General features: G+C 42.0%; 1 long non-coding RNA gene across 1 annotated transcript; it reads right to left on the bottom strand.

Annotated features, from left to right (window-relative positions):
* Positions 1–10,564: 10,564 nt before the first annotated feature.
* On the bottom strand, positions 10,565–19,172 carry LOC133211909 (uncharacterized). The gene is made up of 4 exons (XR_009725320.1): positions 17,969–19,172; positions 17,215–17,321; positions 13,710–16,007; positions 10,565–12,896 (listed from the first exon to the last, which is right to left on the bottom strand). It is a non-coding gene; the product is annotated as an uncharacterized LOC133211909 (long non-coding RNA).
* Between the last annotated feature and the right edge of the window lie 1,049 nt (positions 19,173–20,221).

Raw genomic sequence — 20,221 nt, 5'->3', positions numbered from 1 at the left:
ACATCAGCAGAACTACTGCAGGAGTATTTCCTGATATTTGCATCACCTGCTCCGTCTCAATCCAAATACTGTCTTCCATGAGGGATTCTCATATTCCCACCTGTGCTATTGCATCTCACAGCGTTGCATTTATTTTGGGGATTTGGCTGCAGGAGAGCAAAACCCATGTGAATTTGTTGGCATCAAAGCATTCCTGAAAACCTTGATGGATATGAAAACGGCTTACCTACCAAGCTGAAAATTCTCAAAGACATTTCTGATTTAGTGGTCCTGCAGCAGGGCAGCCTGAATGAGAAGATTATTTTGAGGAGGGGCAGAGCCATCAGCTGAAATGGGGAGGAAAAAAAGGAGGGAAGATGGGATGCTCAAAGAGCCGCATACTGCTCACAGTAATCAAACAAGGAAGATTGCTTTCGGAAAAACTCATCTTCTGAAAAGGGAAAGGAATGTGCTAATCGGATAACCTTGGAAGTTGGAACAAAAATTTAACTTGCAGAGAGTGGTTCTGGTGCCTGTGATGGGAGAACTCTGAAAATATACAAAGTCTGCCAGAACTCTGTTGCTGTGGGGTTTAGTGCACTGCTCCATCCCTGGCAGCGTTCAGGGCCAGGTTGGACAGAGACTTCAGTTAGAGAGTCTCGTAGCATGAGGCATCTCTGCCTGTGGCAGGGGGATTGGAAGTGGCTGATTTTAAGGTCCTTTCCAACCTGAACCATTCTATGATTCTGTGATTAGATTTATCATGAAACTGCTCATAAAGTGTCTTAGTTGTGAGTTATGCAAGTAACAGGAGGCAGAAGATTCAGATAATAAAGTAGGAGCAGATGCCTATGGTGGTGGTTTTCCATCTCTAAAATCAAGAAATGCTTTTTCTTTTGAATGAATGAAAATTTTGGATGAATGAGAAGTTTCCAAGTGAGAAAACTTTGCGGGAGCAGGCTTATGGCATTGAGGAAGTAGCAACACCTAAAAGACAAATTATTGAACCAACAGAAGTATTTATTTCTTTTACATTATTTTGGGGGATTTGGAATAATACTTTATTTTCTCAAGTAAATGAATATAAGGATATAGTAACTTGTTTTTCTCAGGAATCTTAACTCATGCTCGTAGTACAAGTTGTTTATTTGCATAAGTGAATGATCATCTGGGGACCTGACTGAGTTACTGTAAATACCTCTGCAGTGTGGACACTGAAAAGTGAGACCTCCTCTATTTCTTGACATTAGCCGTGAACGTTATTGTGCCAATGGACTCACTTATGTGTAATCAAGTACTTAATATCCACACTGGAACCTTGGCTCAACCCTCCTGTTCTGGCCATCCTTGGCTTTTCAGTCTCGGGGATTTGCCGCACTGCATCTTGCAGCAGCACTGCCAGTATCAAGTGCTGTGTGCGTGCTGCTCTATGTACTTTTGTCTCGCTGCGTGCTTCTGGTTATGTGTGTGTTCCTGACAAAATACTGACTGGAGACCAGCAAGTACAGGACAAACACAGCAACCAGAGTATTCAACTCTGCTATTTAAATGCTGAAGAGGTGATGCCTGTTTCAGACTGAGCTCTCCCAAACAACAGTGTTTGCAGAATGCTTATTTTGTATGCTGGTAACTACAGGACAAGGGGGAATGGCTTTAAGTTTAACAGCTGTGATTTAAAGCATTTGTTCTCTTTAAGGTTAGGGATACCAGCTACTATGCTGCTTATATATCAGTGCTTTAATACTTGCTGCTTCTTTACTTATTGTTACTAAGTTACCTTATGGTTTTGATTGGTCAATATTAAATTCCCTGAGCTTTTAAGATACATGGAAGAAGGATAATACATAGTTTCAACAGTCTCATAATATCTCCTGTTCAGCAGAAGCATAGCTTTGCAAAACTAAAGAGTCTTATATGAGCTACTTTATAACCATGTGATGCTGCTGTAAACAAAAAGGATGCATGATGATGACATTGCACAATCACCTGAGACAAGATATTCAGTCAAATACAACTTTCACTTACCCTTGAAATGAGAAAAAAAAGTTAAGATGTAAGAGAAATTGAGTGTTTGATAGAGTTCCATAGGGAGACTAAAAGTATTCAGGATTAAAAATCCATGGTGTGTAACCTTTGTGGTGGTGGTTTTCCAGTTGTTCAGTGATGATTTCGGACTCTGTTTTCATGATATGCAATCTTGGCATGAACAGCTTCTAAATCAGAACTTTCCAGTTCATTCCTTACATGGAATGCTATATTTTCTCTAATCCGTACAGGAAGCACATTTCTGGTGCATTAGATTTTTATTTTCAATAAGCTAAAATTAGGTTCTATATAAATCTAAAACAAACATAAATTTTGTTTGGCTTAATTCTGTGGTTTAAATTTTATTGTTAACTATCTCAGGATAACTAGCATTTTAAAACAGTGTCACTGATACAGGAAATAGCAAATCTGGTTGCAGTAGCTGATGCCCAAACATCAGTGATGGATACTGACAATGTCTAAATCATCTTCTAAACAAGCCATGCTAAGTAGGACTAAACATCTCTGCTGGTATTGTCATGCAGTCCAGTGTATACAGCTACATGCTTGCATTGAAGAGTTAAGGGCCGTGAAGATGATCAGAGGCTGAAGCACCTCTCCTGTGAAGACAGGCTGAGAGTTGGGCTTGTTCAGCCTGGAGAAGAGAAGGCTTCGGGGAGATCTTAAAGCAGCCTTCCAGTGCCTAAAGGGACTACAAGAAAGCTGGAGATGGACTTCTTCAAGGGCAGGTAGTTTTAGGATAAGGGGGAATGGCTTTAAACTGACAGAGGGCAGATTTAGATTAGATAATGGGAAGAAGCACTGTGAGGGTGGTAAAATACTGGCACAGGTTGCTCCAAGTAGTTGTGGATGCCCCATCCCTGGCAATATTCAAGGCCAGGTTGGACAGGGCTTGGAGCAACCTGGTCTAGTGGAAGGTGTCCCTGCCCATGGCAGGGTGATTGGACCTGTGTGATCTTTGAGGTCCCTTCCAAGCCAAACCATTCTACAAAGGGCTGTGTTAATTTTAACTCTTTTGCTCTGTACATGCTAGAGAACATGCTGCTGTCAGCTGGCTTTGAAGGCTGCATTGTAGACACAAGTCAGTGGGACCAGCAAGCGAGTGAGGAGGAGCCTCTTCAGCCTGCCAGGTCCTTGCTGCGCAGGGAGAAGTGGAGGAGAAGCAGCACATAAGAGAAGGTCAGGCTAGCCTGCAGCTGCCCAAGCTGCCATCTGCTCAGCAGCGTGGGGTGAGCCCCCTGCCTGCACAAGGGCAGGCTGTGTCTGACAGCAGCCAGGGCAGCTCCCAATATTGTTACATCCTACTGGATCTGTAGAGCTCATTGTGAGAATGGGAGTGATTAAATAGCAAGCACTTGCTGCTGGGTAAGGTTTCGGATTTGTATGTTGAAGTATTACACACATGACAACATAACAGGAAGTAAACTTGGGCATGTCCAGCAAAAATCTCAGCCTAGAGCTGGCATGAGTGAAGGGTAGATTTAAACTACACCTCTGGAGGAAGTATTAAAGTTGTTTCTTGCACTGAAATACCTGAGTTTGCTGATGTGCCTAACCACCACAGCACTGCTGCTGTATGCTCTGAACATACATATGTGAGAAGTGACACTTAAAAGTTCAGGTAAGTGGGGTTTTCATGCAAGATTCTAGCACCTGCTTGGGAGGTGCCACTGCTCTCAAACAATCTGTGTGTCAAAGGCAATGGGAAAAACAGCCATTCCCACCTTAGTATTTTTTTATCCTTCAGCAGCAGAGACAAATACTATATTGTAATTAAAACAATTCAAAGGTGTGTTTTCTCAGGAATCTTGGGCTCTCTGCACAGACTGAAGGTGTTTCCACTTCCAGATATTGGCAACCTGGCGTTTGGTTCATTTGGCAAGGTGCTTAATTTGTTTTTTCATTAGCTGTAAGAACATAGGAATCACCATAATGGTCACCCCATCTCCCATGCTGACTGGGTATCCCTCTTGAAGTTGCTTTGTCACCGCTATGCCCACCTGTCCTCTGACTACAGCAGAGAAGCTTCTTCCTGACACGAAGGTTGCACCTGGACCATGCAAATCCAGATGTTTGACAGCCACCAAGCCTCTGTAGACCATGCCTTTTGGAGCTGGTTTTTTCTCATGTTCTGTGGCAAGAACATCCATGATGGAGTTGTGCTGTATAAAGAAGCACTTCTGTTGGCTTTAAATCTGATTTCACTGAGTCCCAACTAGTTGTCATTTTACAAAAGCAACAATTACTCATTCCCTATGGCTCTTTCACACTGTTACAGATACCATATTCCTCATCTTGCATTGTTTTCAACCTGGAAAGTGAGTTATTGAAGCTCTTGTGAAGAAATAATGTTGTACCTCTGATCATTCTTTTTTCATTTAATTTTTTCTCTCTCTCAGCTCTGTTGTACACTTTCTGAGGTGCACTGGAAGCACCACAATATTCAAGATGAGGACAGGACACAGAATTGCTCTGTTGTATAAGGCTATATATTCCTCATTTTTTTCCTAGGAATTGTTAATATTCTACTTGCCATTTGGCTGTCATAGACTACTGATATGTCTTGCAACTATGCAAAGCTATGCAAAATGACTCCCAGATCTCTGCACTGAGAATGTCAGAGTAATTTAAAACCAGCTGTGTGATGCAGTTAGTACTTTTTCCTATGCCAATGAGCTTAGAGGCTCTCACTGCTGAGATTTTTGTGTAGCTCTATCGTTTTGTCATCAAGAAACTCAGTCACGTTTTCCTTTGTCAGATTGCCCATTAATATGGTGAGCAGATGCCCTCTCAAGCCTTCTAGATTTTAAACCAGCCTAGAGAAGAGTCTCACTTATTTCTTGAGAACCTCATTGTCTTGAGAGACTTATCAGGAAGAAAAAAGAAGAGGAAAAACCCCAAACTCACACCAAGGCATGTGCACAGCATGGATGGAGTAGATCCCTTTGTTCCCATGTCCACTCCCTCAATAAAACATCAACAGATTTGTGAGGCATAACATCCTGATGTGAAAGCTGTAATGATTCTTCATAATGTGTCACAGGTATACTTGTGGCACTATAGGACTTTACAAATCCACCTATTTTAGGGGTGATTCCTCAAATGAAGTGCACGCTTGGGAAAACAGTACACGTTATATAAGCTAAATCTGTAAGCACAGGTGGCTCAGTATTTCCAAGATGTGGAACTACCGCAATACTGATGTCAGAAGCTGGATCGTTTTAGCTCTCTCAAATGGAGCTCCAAATGATGCCAAAAACGAGCTGGGTAATGTGGGACAAAATACCAGAGCTCTTTCACTGTTAAAAATAGTCATGAGGAAGAAGCTGCTGCTCCCAAACTAGCGTTGCTGTCAGAGGCACTTGAGTGGTGCTGGAGCCAACTGCCTCTTCATGCTTCCCACTTGGCCTCGTCCAGCACGCTCCTATTGCAACCTCTGCCTTCCCTTCCATTAACTGTCATTGTACAGCATGCCCTACTCTCTCATTCTCCTCTCAAAACATAATAAAAGGAGCCATATCTTATTTTTATAGGGATTTATAAAAACTTTGATAGTGAGCTTTCATCTCCATTCCCAGTTTTAAGAGAATTATAGACCAGCTGACTTGCCTAAAGTCCAACTACTAAGTTGGGATTTAAACAGGAATATGCTTTGTTTTCAGCCTACAATTGCTTTCTCTTCTAAAACACAACTTTTTTGATTTGTTTTTTAATTCTGATGGAATACAGTATTTGTAAAATTATTTCAAACAGCTAATATAAAAATCCCAAAGAGAATTCTACTGCAGTTTGAGGTTAACGTCATTATAGCTTTCCTCTTTGACCCTTTTTCTAGTTATAATTTCATAAAGTGGATTGAGGCTTACATGCAGCATCATACTTTGCATGCATTACAGCTGAAGGATGTATCATGTTTCTTGGTTTTAGCAAGTACGTGGACTTAACTAAGCTGTGATGTGTCTGAGCACACAGTTAAACTCCCTCTTCCCTGGGTGAAGAAAGCAAGCTCTACTTTCCACACACAAACGATTAATAGGAAGCTGTATATGTTAATGGGATTTTTTTTAGCCTTTCTGCAACATCTTCCTGCCAAAGGGGAATGCGTATCTTCTTCTCAGTAGAAGAAAATGCTAAAAGACATTTTAGCACTATATAAACAATGCTTGATCCTTTGTAAAGTCAACTATTTCTCCTTCTGGAGATCTCTTCCCCTTTATTCCAGACTGAAATAAAGATTACAAAATTTCCCTATTTTTTTCAAATAGCAACCCCCAAATTCAATGTATTCAACTTCTGCCTCAGTTAAAACCAGATTCTTCAGCTGACTTGTATGGAATGCACGCTAGAAACTGTCAGTACAGGTTAGCTCATTAAACTGTGCATAATTACCACAAAATGGCCGTACAAACTTACATTTCTTAGAGCTCCTTGTTAATCCTCAGGAGCTTATCTTCCCAAGCAGAAAAAGCATGAGGGTCTGGCCATGAGAGCACATAAGGTTTTGTCCAGCTCTTCCTGTCTCCCTTTTGCAAGAAGTAATAATGTAAAATAATCAATATGCATTTAAACATCCCTTTCTGCATCATGCAGGACAACTACCAACACCCCAGTGCCTGCTTTCCTATAGAACTTCTCCGGTGAGCTACAAGGCATTATTTCATGTTTCTTTGTCAAATCTTAAGCAGCTTAAAAGTTCAACTAGGTCCTGTAAACCATCCAGTGATAAAACATCCAGCTTTGTCTGATTCCAGCTCTAGAACACGCTTCCAGCCACTGGGAAAATGCCAACACCCTGTGAGTCCCAGCACAAGCAAAGTCAGTTGCCCCCAGTTTTATCAAGGTAAGTGCCACGATACAGAATGTGCTGAGTCTTCCTTCTGTTGTAGCTGGTGCTTTGGGGAAAGTCAGTTAAATGCTACATTATTTTAAACGTTTTAAGCTGTATTTTGGAAATACTGCAGTATCACTACTACCTCATAGAGTCTCGTAGCCCAGCTGCACACCTGACTGGACTGTTGGTCAAGCAAAGCAGTAGAAATTGTATTTTGACAAAATTAACTAACAACCTTGCCCAAACACACGCCCTGTTATTCCTCAAAGCAAGGAGTATTATGTGGAGCTTGATACCCGACAGGCTTAGAAAATTATTTGGGCATAAATCTGCTGAAGCGCAGAAGAATGCTTTTAAAGACCTTCTAAAGAACACTTTGCCCATAAGCTGTGCACCATTTTCCATTTGACATGCACAAATTTATATATACAGCTTAGAGTCACAAACAGCCTTCTTTTCCAGACCAGTATCACAGTAACTCCTGAACTCAGATCGACACAATTAGTATATAAGAGTACATTTATTACAGCAAAGTAATGGGGAGCCTGAATATTGTATTTAAAGCAAAGTTGAGTGACTAAGTTGCAATCCCAGGAGGTAACACTGACCACAAGAACAACCTCTGTCACACGCACTGCTGTCCCCGGCATCCCATGGAGGTAATGGCTTGCCTCAGAGAGCCCAGGCACAACTAACCTTGGTGCAGTTTGTTGCTGTTTTCTTGTCAGCAGACGCGAGGTAAAGGGACAGTATCTAAGACATGGCACCACACAGGTTTTGCTGCTATCACAGCACACTAGTGACACTGCATCTTTTCACAGAAGAGGTTGACTTCTCCGTGGTTGTGGAACCCTCTCTCCCCATAGCCCTGCTGAAGGGCCCCCAAGCCTTACCTGCCGGTATACCAAGCATCAGCTCTGATACAGCACAACTGTGTACCCTTGGCACAGGCTGCAAAGAAAGAGCTGTGGAAAAAGTCTGTAGAGTTAAAAGGCGTAACATTAAAGCCCCTGGTGAGGCAGGTGCTCTTAGCACCTCAAGAATTCAGTAGCTCAAGCATTCATTCCTTTGGAAAGGTGTAAAACCTTAAAGCAAAAGAAGAAGGGAGGCTAGTTAGTGTAACCCTTGTCCTTCTGCCTGGTTGCTGCCTGGCTAGGAAAGACCCTCCAAGTGCCTCATCAGGGTGGTGAGTATTTAGTTTGCTAAATCCAGAATGCCTTTTGTGCGTAGTAACCAACTGTTAGTCACTTTATACTTCTCTTTGCAGAATCTCTTTGTGCCCATGTAAAGATGCCCAAAGAATCTAGTTCAAAACAGGGGTTCTAACCAGAGGCATAGTATAAAACCAAATAAACAAAAAGGAGAGACAAACACAGAAGACAGCCTTCATCGACTGACAGCGAAGCCCAAACTTTTCAGTGGCCATACATTTGATTTCCATGTGAACACCATTGCTGTGTCTAGGGGAAGTGTCTATTCTTGATTCCTAAGATATTTCATGGCAGTTTGTGTGTCATACTGTTAGTAGAGCACATGTGCCATCTGTGTTTTTCACCAACATTTACTAGCCTTGGACTGTGTGCAGACCTTTTTTTTCTTGTTCATTGTGTAAGTGGCACACACTTCTGATAGCCCTGACAAAGTGGACTTGTGTGTAAAACCGGGCTATTAAAAGTTGGTTCAGTGCAGCAACTGCAGCATGACAATAACCGAATGAACTTCTAGCTTAGTACTTTTAAAATACCCCAGAAACAATGAGTCAGCTCAGTCTGAATAGCTGCTTAACAGTGCAAAAGCATGTAAACATCCTCGCACTCTTTCCTTTTGACATAAAAGGCAAACATTCCAGTGTATGCCATTTTGCTTGCTACACAAAGTATTGCCAGCATCTAAGTGCAATAGACAAATCTAATTTTTCATCAATAAGAGCTAATTTGCACTGAAGGGAGGAAAATAAACCACACCTTGCTGAGAAGAGGAAAAACCCAAAAGTGCATGACAAGAAACTGTTATTTACTATGAACAGAACTATGTAACACTGTGCAACTACTTCAAATAAACCAATTTACACCAAACCAAAGACATTATTTCTTCTCTACTGAATAAAAGCTGTGAAAGCAGCAGCTGTTCCATAGGATTTTTATCATCTTCGGCACATCTGTAAATGAAATGAAAGGACCCCGTATTTAGCTGAGTGGCACCTTGCTTTTGCAGCTTCTTGATGATTTCACTGAGAACTCTGCGAAGTCCCTGAGGATAAAATACATCACCTTTGGGCTCAGCAACACACGTATAGTTTTACCTGGGTGGTTCTCTCAGGCAATGCCAGAGCTTGTGCTGCTGTATGCTTAGCCTGGACAGTGGTGAGAAGCAGTCAGAAGGGTCTCTGTACATTTCTAGAGCACAGCATGCTAAATTCAGAATTTGTATTAAAACATAAAAGGTTATTTTCACCACTTAACAACACAGAAAACAACGCAAGGCTTACAGTATTTCTTTTCCTAAGTTTCTAAAACCCGTCCATCAAAACTGATTTCTGGCAAATTCAAAATATCACAGTGGCCCAAATACAATGGCTTTTTCCTTCCAGCAATTAAAATTCAAAATAAATCCTCCTCTTATATTTGTTTTCAGACTAAGTTTCTGACTAAGCTTTCTTGCCCTTCTAGAAAACAAATCACATGGCTGGTAAAAGTGCACCGTCTTTGAACATGTGAGCTGGAACAGTGAACAGGTTCCACAGACGAAATTCCAGGACCCTTTGCAGGATGAAAATAAACAGAGGGGCCTCTGGCATCCTTCATTCTTCCCTTCATACAGCTGCCAGACTCCTTTGTATTTGAGACAATTTGGAATTGATATAAAAGCTAATTGGAACTTACACACCAAAAAAAATATTGTCAGCTCAGAGAGGAAGGCTGGAAAAGGGAAAAGCTGAAAAGGAGACTATGATTGGATTTAAGGTTCAGCAAGCTTCAGCTCTGATGAACAGCAGAAGTAAATCCCACCATCAACATTTGATTCCGTTACACTGGTAACTGCCAGTGAGTGACCATCCTCAATTAAACATGATTTGGGGTCCCTGTTCAAAATAGGTGAGGACACTGGCCTACATAAGCAAACATTTATTTAAGATAAAATCTTCAAAACCACTTAATCAGCACAGTAATGCAAGGCATCAATTAAGCTTACAACTGCTAACAGATTTAGAGTGTTGTTCATTCACAGTTACTGAAGTCTGGTTCGCTCCCTCCTTCATGCTGGCACTTGTAAGTTACCACTCAGAAAGGTTTGATTCCCCCCCCCCCCCTTTTCCTTATGGTTCTGATACCCAGCAAGAGCAGTGAGCTGATCTGGAGGGCCACAGTGCTTCATGAGCTCTACAGCCAGCACAGGAGAAACATGGACCCTTTTGGCAGCAGCCCCATTAGTGGAGCCTAAAGCAAAGTGCTTTTTCTGCTAGTGGGTGAGCACTTGCAGCTCTTGACTTAAAATGCTCAAGCAGTGGCAAAGTTGATTAAAACCAGGAATTTATTCTAACAGCTTCTTTCAGGACTATCCTTGCTGCCGTAATGTATTGTTGCATAGTAAAAATCCATCAAAATCTCTCTTCTGGGTAATGAAACAGGTTCTGCCAGGATACTCCTCCTTGTAAGTTGTCTGCAGCCATGCACTTAATGACAAGAAAGGGATCATAACTGATATCTATATTTCTATATAACACAGACCAAACAGACTCAATTCAATGATTTCTGCATCAGACTTCTGTTCCAAGCCACAGTTAGAGCCGTAACAAACTCACATGGCAGGATTTCAAACAGGCCCTCTGCTCTCCAATCGTGCAGGCAGCCAAGCTATTTGCTAACAGTTTCACACATTCTCCTGCCTCTGAGAAATGTAGGCCAGCTTACCACATGCAGGAAGTGTGAAAATGCTTTTAAACAGCCCAACTGCTGGCCTCTTTTTTCACAGACAAAGAGGGAAAGTGCTTTTAAACACTCCCCTGCCTTCCACCCTGTAAACCTTAGTTTTTTACAAAGGGAACTTTCCCCTTTTTGGGGTTAAAACATCCCCTGCCCCACCATGTAGTTGCTCTAGCACCACTCTTACAGTCCCCTTACTAAGGCTCTAGCCAAGCCACAGTGCTGCCTGCAAAAAAACCCCTAACCAACCACCAAATAAACAAACTCACTCCCAACTATGTCTGCCTTTAGATTATCAATATTTTAATGTATCTTTGAATATCAACATTACCCGTGATTATTAGATTCTTAAGTAAAAGGCTGGAAATTTAGAGGAGTTATACTTGTTTTTATACAAGTAGTCAATCCAAATTAATTCCAATTAGATGAACAAGCAATACTCTGGTACAGCTAAAGTAGGAATTCCTCAGAAATGGGAGATCTCAAATTAGCATGAAATGTATGTAAGGCAAAAAATGAAGAAACAAGTTTCATCAGAAACCATAGGTAGATAATATTTCCTTGAATAATGCTCAGATGCATGATTTTCACTATATTGTTCAAAGGTTCCAAACAACAGTGCCATCAACAGGGTAAATAAAATGAGGATTCATTTTAAATTTTGAGATTGCCTATCTGAGACTTAGGAAGTTGAAGGATTTGAATCCTCTTTCTCATTAGATCCCAATTTTACTTCACATTCTTTGCAAGTATGATTGCAATGCCTACAGTACTGAAATCAGATAAAATATGAAAGAACTTTGCTGGATTACCTCTAATACAACCACACAGCAAGCTGGCAAATGTTCTTGAAGAAGTAATCCCTTGCCTATATTCTCCAATTTTTGTAGTTGCTCTGTGGGACATAAACTGCAAAAGATGACATCTAAATGTCTCAGCCAATAAGCCCCCATTCATTATTATTAACTTTGATTTCCAGCAATTGCCAAAATGTAAAAGGATTTTCTGAGCAGGAAAAGAGAGTCCTTGCCATTGTATCTACCAATAATGCACAAACATAGTTAGAATCAAGGTGAGTAATACAAAAGAGTGATGAATAGCCATTTTGTGTAATGCCAAGTGAGGAAAGTAATAGCTTTGTTATGCGGGGGAAGAATGGAAGAACAGAGATACAATGGAAAGCTTATTCACTCTTCCTAAGTCAGGCATTTCTGTAGGCATAAAAATTCACATTCTTCTGGGGGAAAGATGTGGAAAGACAGGGGAGAATGATTTCTGGGGGCATCCTTTATAGCCCCTGGATTCTTTCCTGCTTCTTGCTTCAGGCTTTGTAATTTTTTTTTCCTCCTACCTGCCCTTGCTGTAACTGGCCACTGATGCAGGCTGAAGGACTGTCTTACTTGCTCCTATGGTATACCCCCTTCTCAGTGGTCTTCAGGGTGGATGCCCTTCATTCTACCCACAATGCTAACCTTGATGTTATTAGTCAAGACCCCCAGAAGGGAAACTCAAGGTGCAATGTGTAGAAGCAGGCTCATCCACTACATAAATGGAATACAATCCTCTTTTGTGTTAGCCTGCAGATAACAGGCCATCTCTATAAAAAGCTCTCTGTCTCCTCACTTTGGCAGCATTCCTTGTCCCTTTACACCAAAGCTGTATTCATATTGATACATGGTCACTGTAAAAATGTTGCCAGCATTTTTCAAACAAACTAACAGTTAGAACTACAGTACCGGATCCTGGTGCCCCTGCTCAGGTTGTAGAATGCTGTGCCCTACAAGCAGCCCCAGGGAAGAGCCTACTCAAATACATGTGATCATGGCAACAGAATGTAGCCACCAGTCTTTAAATTAATGAATTCTCTTTTCAGTTCATGTTCTTTCAAAAGCATGACTGTGGTAATGCATACATAATGATCAAATCACTGGAAGAGTGATGGCGATGAGTGAGAGGAATACTGATCTTGAAAAACAGAAGGCTTTAAGGAAACTTGCATTTCAGTAGAAATTGCGGAATCTCAACTTCATAACTTAGGACCTTCATGAATTTTTTACGTTTACTCTTTGAGACTAGCCCCTGGGTGACAGGCATGCTCCCAAGAGACAAAGGAAGAGCTGTAAAAATAACAAGGAGGGGAGTATCTGGTGTTAGGCAAAATTTGTTACCTTTTTGTTAAACTCGTTACACTTTTATATGTTGAATATTTGATATGTTTATAAACACATTATTCATCTTTTAAACATTAAATTTGCATATTATCTTAATCATCGGCTGCATCTGTTCATTTGGATTACTATCTCTTCAAGCAAGGATGTGTTCATACAGTGCCAGACATCAGGCATGCTGTAGCATCTGTAGCTAATGCATGATATATATTTACTAAATAACAGCTTCCATAATCTGAATGTCTCCTTAATACTGCAACACTAGTAAGGACAGCAGCTCTGATTAAATGCTGAAACCCTTTTCTTTCAGGAAATGTGTAATTTAGATACAAACTCACATGATGGGCTTAAAAGGCACTAAAACACCTGGTAACTGATTTTTTAGATGTCCTAACACCTAAAGAATTTAACTGAGCCAAGATGCACAGCCATGCCTGCCTTTCATTCAAAGGCAAGGATGTAATATAGTAAAACATGCCTTAAGGTTGTTTTAATACAGACTTCAAGAATAGAACCAACTCTGTGATTGTTAATGTAAGTTCATATTAAACAACAGGTTAATTCAACCCTCTTTACTTACAAGGATTGACCCTAGAATGACATATTGCTCAACTTAAAATAAGGTGACAGAGTTAACCTACAAGAATATTTCAACAAAATCCAATGCATTACAATAAATGGCATGCTATTTTGGAGCCAGTTTTGCAGAAGTACATCAAAAAGTCATTCTCAGTGTGATAAAAACAAGTTTGGATTACTCACCTCTGCATCAGAAACTTTCCTTTCTATGTTCTTCATGGTTCCCTGAAATGTCTCCATCACTGTGGATTTGTGAGATGGGACAATAGAACACTGGCTGAAAGGATAAACCTGGCTTAGCTTATTGAATTTAATCTCACAGGAAGAAAAAAGATATCAATTGAAAAAGACAAATTATTTAAAAACCTAATAAAATACAATGCAAAACCCAACCCAACAAGCAAACCCCCTTGTTCTGTTGTTAGCAGTGTGATGAAATACTTGATACCCCAATACAGAAACAGAAAGGACTACACTGGTTTTAAGTTAAAACCACTCATCCTGTTGGTCTGTACATTCCCTAAAATAGCTCAGCTGCTGCTTACCCCAGAAGTACATGGCTTTATGTCTGTTAGCCACTTCATTCTCATGAGATAGATACATCATCTTTCTGGGAAAGGAATGAGAGGAAGTAAGCAGGGCAGAGCAGTAGTTTCTAAAAATTAAGTCCTGCCCCATACAAAAGTCAATTTCAGCTCACTAAAAGCAGATTTTGCAAGTATTCAGAAAAGGGTCAACATAAGCTCTGCCAGATTCCCCTAACTGGCTTAACTTTCTCTCTGAGCAGTTTAAATATATTCATGGCATTAACTGAACTCAACCATACTGCTTCACTCTCGTAATAATCAGATTGCTGGGAGGCTTCTTTTAGGCTAATGGTAGCTCTTTTTTTTTCCATTTTGATTGTGAGAAAGAAGTGACAGTGTGCTCTCTTGTGTTCCATTATCCTGGGTACTGACATATGGATAGATTATTCTAGTTTCCTTTAGGAGATAACTTGGTTACCAGCGTTAGCACTTGTAGTATTATTAGTGGACATCTGAAATCCATGGTGTACTGGCTTTGGCTGGGAGTTTCTTTTCTCCACAGCAGCAGGTATAGTGCCGTGTTTTGGATTTGTGACCAAACGAGTGTTGATAACACAGGGATGTTTTTGTTATTGCTGAGCGGTGCTTACACAAAGTCAAGGCCTTTTCTGTTTCTGCCTCACAAGCAAAAGGGCTAGGGACACACAAGAATTTGGTAGGACACCCAGCTGGGACAGCTGACCACAACTGACCGAAGGGATACCCCATACCATATGATGCTGTGCTCAGCAACAAAAGCTGGGGAAAAAAGAATCATCAAGTTAAAATGAGTTGAAACTTCAACAATCTGTAAAAGCACATCTACAAATATTCTTGAAAGCAAAACCAGACTTTGTAGAACAAGCAGTGCCTTGGGAAAAAGAGCATGGAATTCTACCTCATTTTATGCCTGACTGATCCGCAATTTTGTAAGCATAATTAATTAAATGCATTTCTTGGCCTCAAACACACATTTCAATTTTTAGCTAATAAATATATCAGCCCTTCTTCAAGCACTGCTCTCACTAAAGTGAATGGTGGTCCTGCTCAGGTAAACAGTACAGAACTGACTCCACTCCAGACCCTACAGAACCACTCCAAACTGGTTTCAAAGCAAGGTCACAGCAAACACAGTAAAATCCAAACAGGCTGATTGAAAGAGAAGGAAATGAGTGTCAGAGCCCTAAGTGTTCCAACAGGCTTTGCAACCTTTCTGCCCCCAAATACACCCTGCCAGGTGTTTAGTTGTTTTAGCTCAAAGTCAGCTCTAATATAGCACAGTTGTGTAGCTCCCAGATTCCTTGCAGATCAGCCCAATTTTGTGTTCTCTGGCAGTGACTGTTTAGCAACAAGGTCATATCGTGTTTAAATTCCTTGATTTCTCCAGCAGAGGAGAGAGGAATGCCCATCTTCTGTACAGTTGGAGGGCAGGTTCTTGTGCAGTACTCTTGCCTTCCCCCTTCAGAATACATACATACACACCTGCATGCATGACTTGATGGGGACAGGTTATACTGGACTAGTACTTAGACATTAGGGCTCTGCCAGTTCATAACTAGTTTACCTAGCATAGCATAAATCAGAGCCCACTATCTTAAGACTCAAAAGCTCCTAGCCCTCTGAGTGTAGTGAACCGGCAAGAGTACCACATAGCCCTTTCTTCTCTCCATTTCTATGCTTAAGGTAACAGACATCTGTTTCTTCAGAAAAGTGACCAATGCAAAATCCTAGTTATTCACCAGTAACAGCACCAAAATAAGAGGGAGGAAACCCAGCATACCCATCCAATTCGCTTTAGTGGAGATGCCTGACTTTCCTGTTGGGTTGTTCCAGAAGAAATTGTCTCTTTCCTTGTATCCTGCTGCTGATCTTGGTCAGCAGAAATTATGTGTTTTACACTTGGCTCCCTCTCTTTCTGCTAAAGCCAAAGCATAAGATTGACACTGTAAGTTCAGTGTTCACCTAGAAATAATAATGGCCAAGATGAAAGTATATTTTTTACATCAGATAGCATCCAGTCACCTATCACGTCCAGTTTACAGCACAGTGTATCACTAGCTATACAATTAGGTATAGCCTAATTCAAACAGGGAAGTCAGTAAGTGCAGTAGATGCTGGATCGTGACCTGGCAGAGCACTCTCAAACATAAAGAAATGAGAACAAATATGAACAAGTCATCCCAAACCTTCCTAGTTTTCACTGTATTGCTGGTCAAAAATTTAACTTTGGTGTGCTGTACTGAAAATGTACAGAATCACTGTACTGCTGCTGTCCTCACAGCTGTCACCTCAAGCTTGGATTCCACGGGACTCATAATGCAAGCCTATCACAAACCATACATGCATTTCCAACAAACACAATCCAGTTACAAATATCCTTAAAAAAATTATAAAAATCTGTAAGAATAAATAGATTCCAAAAAGTTTAAGAGTCCATGCCTGAGAACTGTACTACCAGGGAAAAGCAAGAAGGAATCGCATTTCTGGAGTAATTCAAACTTCTAAACTGTAATTTTTCCCTAGCACTTTGCTGCATGGGCTTGCATTTTATTTAACAATGTACAGGGCACTGCTGCTTTTCAAAAAGTACCTTCTGAGAACGGTGGCACTAAACAAGGCTAAAACAACTGCAAAGGACAGAGTAAAACAGGAAGCATATGCAACAATTTAATAATCTGAATAGATTTTGGCATTCATAATATTACTGTATAAATCACTTCCTGCACTTATTTTGGGGTCAGTTACACAGCTGTAATGTTCAAGCAACGTCTGCTTCACACGCTCTAGATATTCGGACAACAATGCTTTTTTAGGTAATGGAACAGAAGCAATATGACCACCTCTCCCCCTGGTAAAATGACACAGTTAAGCATTGTGTTCAAACCAATCTGCATTTTATTCCCAGCCACACAAGTTTAAGTTTGAAAATCCACATAATGTTGGGAGAGCCACAGCTTTTCACTGACTGCCTCACCTTGACTAAATAAGAGCAATTTAATTTTCCATCAGTCTCTTGTCACTTAGTGCAAAAAGACATGGGAGAAAATGCATAAGACTTCAAAGAGGTTTACATCAATCAATGACACAAAGTCTTCTTATTCTGATATGCTCACAGAGTCCACCTGTGCAGACAGCTGCATAAAAATCATCACTGAAAGTACTGACTGATCTGGCTTCTAACTGCTGCAATGGGTTTTAAGCAATTCATGAGGATAAAAAAGCTGAGTCACTGGAGAAAATAAATAATAAAAATATAAAATCAGGAGTATACAGTAGGTTACAACAAGCTGCAGCTTTCCATTAACTTCCTGTATTGTCTTCAGCATACATTTCTCTGGAATTATAAGTTATTCAGCTACACTTCCACTTCAACATAGTGAAGAATCCCCAAAATAAGCAGCCTCCCGGTAACTCTCCCACTTGGAATGAAGCTGAAAGCTACACGGCAAGAACAAAGCAGACACAGAGCTGAGTTATTCAAAATATTATTTAATTAATAATAGTAATAATTAATATTAGTACTTAGCACACATGTTGCCTCCTATCTCAGGAATGAAAGTGTTCCAGTGTTTTGGGGCACTGTGTCTTGGAAAGACAACTGTCATCTCCCAAAATATTTGCATTTACCTACTGAAGAAATGTAACTTTCTCACATATCTTTACTGTAAGACTTATTGCTGTTTTCTCAACCCAACTGTGTAATCATTAGGGTAACAACAGCATATTCTCTAAGCTGCATTGGGAAGATCTCCTCAAGGATGTCATTCTTATTAACTGAAATACGTGTATTACACATAATTAAATCAATCTGGTTTGCAAGGATCAAATACTCAAAAAACCCTTCCTATTCTACAAGAACAGTTCTGGATCATTTACAGGAAAACAAGTTAATGTAAGACTCCTGAAATTCTCAAAACCCTCATGGTTTTGATTCTTCTAACTGGGTCATGAAGCAGCAGTATGGAAGAAGTTAGTAAGTTTTCTGGATGTGAGAACTGCCAACTTTCTCTACTTCTGTTTTCAGTAAGAAGCCTCCTATTTGTATAGGAATGGTGACCATTCAATTTCTAAGATTACTTGCTGGAGAAGGCGGGAGCCAAAACTGCATGTTAACTGGTGTATGGAATTGGCTGTGATTTACAGTGGCGACACTGTGCATTTGCCCAGGGCAGGTGGCACTTAAGTACGATTACTGAGATAATTAGGACTTCAGAGAGGCCCTTTCAAGGACTGAGTGTCCATTGTAAGGAAGAGGGGAAGACTCACTATGATGTTTCACATGTATCTTCTGAGCTGGACCTTTATTTTTTAAAACCAGGCTCTTATTTCTTAGGAGAATCAACAGAACAGCTGCACCGGGTCTTTCATAGAGCGCAACCTACCAACAACTGGCTGGACACCACGAAGTGAACCGGATGACTGCCTCGCTCCTGGCCAGCCGCAGCACCTGCTCAGACGCCTGCCGACGGTCACTCAGCCGAGGCACAGCACGCCAGCCAAGAACAGGGTATTACTTTGTACTTGCTGCTTTCTCTAAGGCTAAGGATGTAGCTGGGGACAACGCCGGCAGGGCTACGTTTCGTGGGAATAAAGAGTGGTTGCCATGGGCAGGTGTCCTCTCCAGCCGGCAGTGAACTTCACTTCTTACCCGGGCACCGGGCCTGTTACACCCAGCCCAGCTTCCGCGCCTCGGCGCTGGGTGAAGGCCGGTGGGGAAGACGGAGGGGCAGGGACGAAGTGTCGGAGCTGGCGGCAGATTCCCCTTCCGAGCCGCCTCCTGCCCCGATCTTTCCGTGTCGTGACGCGGGAGAAATCCGGCTCCGCGGAGCTCAGGCCCTTCTGGGCGGGACGGAAAGGAGGAGACCAGCGCTCCCCTGGCAGCGATCCCCCGCCGCGGGGCGCTGGGCCAGCGGGGGAAGGGGAAGCGGCGGGCGGGCCCATCCGCTGAGGAGCCCGTACCCCCCGGCCCCGGAAGCCCGTGTGGCCGCACAGCATCCACAGCCTGGCGGGCACCGGCTCCGTCCCACGCCCCTCTCAGCCGCCTTCGGGGAACGTGCCGACCCGCTGCCTGCCGGGCTCCACTGCCATCTCCTGGCCGCCGGCGGCACAGGCTGACCGCCGAGTCCCGGTGAGAGGCGGGCACGCCGGGCCAGGCAGGTGGTGCTGGGGCGCCGCGAAGGCGAAACGCAGACTAGCGCCTCTCAGCGCCGGGCTCCTTGGTCTCGCCTACTCCGGCTACAACCCAGCAGGTCCCGTCTCCCCGTGGGTTGCTCCGGGAACGAATGAACACGTTGATGAGGTGCCTCCCGAGTCCTCTTATTTCCCCAAAGGAATTCAGAGCACTGGTTTATTTTGTTAGTGAAGTCACAGTCAGGTAACCGTGCACGACCTACAGTGCTGGGGGGTGTCCGATTAACTGAACATAGTTCGTGGAAACCTAATGAAATCTTTTTCTCTAAAAGAAGCAACAAATGCCATTTTGACCACTTCAGAATGAAAAACTTTGCTTATCTGTTGATGCAGGAGTCACGGACAACGCAGGAACGACCAATGTGATCAGCAAATGCCAGTTTATTACAAAGCTTTAACTCCTTATATACCATTTCTTACAGGCACTTACAGTGATTTGGCATATTATGATTGGATACATGTCTTGAAGACCCTTAGCGACTAACACATAATTGGTTAAGCACAGGTGTGAGAACTTGACCTCGAAAGCTTGCCAACAGTCCACAGTTCTCATTAACTCAGTGAATTCCAGCTGCCTCTTATCTTGCTTGCTTAAGCTTCCTCGGGCCTCTCACGGCCTTGCTGTATCTTTCAGGATTATTCAGTTTTTGCACCAATTATGTGTTCTCCTGTGAGAACACTGTCTTCACATCTCCCCCTTTTTGTTTTATGTATCTTCTGAATGACCCTACTTGAGCAGGGGATTTGGGCTACATCATATTTTCAACATACGCCAACTACAGGCTGCTGGGCCTGCCCCTTTTTTCTGCTGTATGGCTCTCTGGTAACAGGGAAGGCCATCCTTCACATCAAGGTCTGGCATGGCATGTGTCCCCACCGCTCCACGCCTGCTGGGTTGCAGCCAGCAGCGGAGCTAAGGTTCTTCTTGGTGGCAGGCAC

Source organism: Neopsephotus bourkii, unplaced genomic scaffold (assembly GCF_033783945.1).
Source record: "Neopsephotus bourkii isolate Nb327-2 ecotype Australia unplaced genomic scaffold, CSIRO-AGI_Nbou_v1 NB_54, whole genome shotgun sequence".
NCBI classification, from domain to species: Eukaryota; Metazoa; Chordata; class Aves; order Psittaciformes; family Psittacidae; genus Neopsephotus; species Neopsephotus bourkii.
Note: the sequence above shows the minus strand (reverse complement) of the source record. Positions and strands in the feature narration are given on the sequence as shown.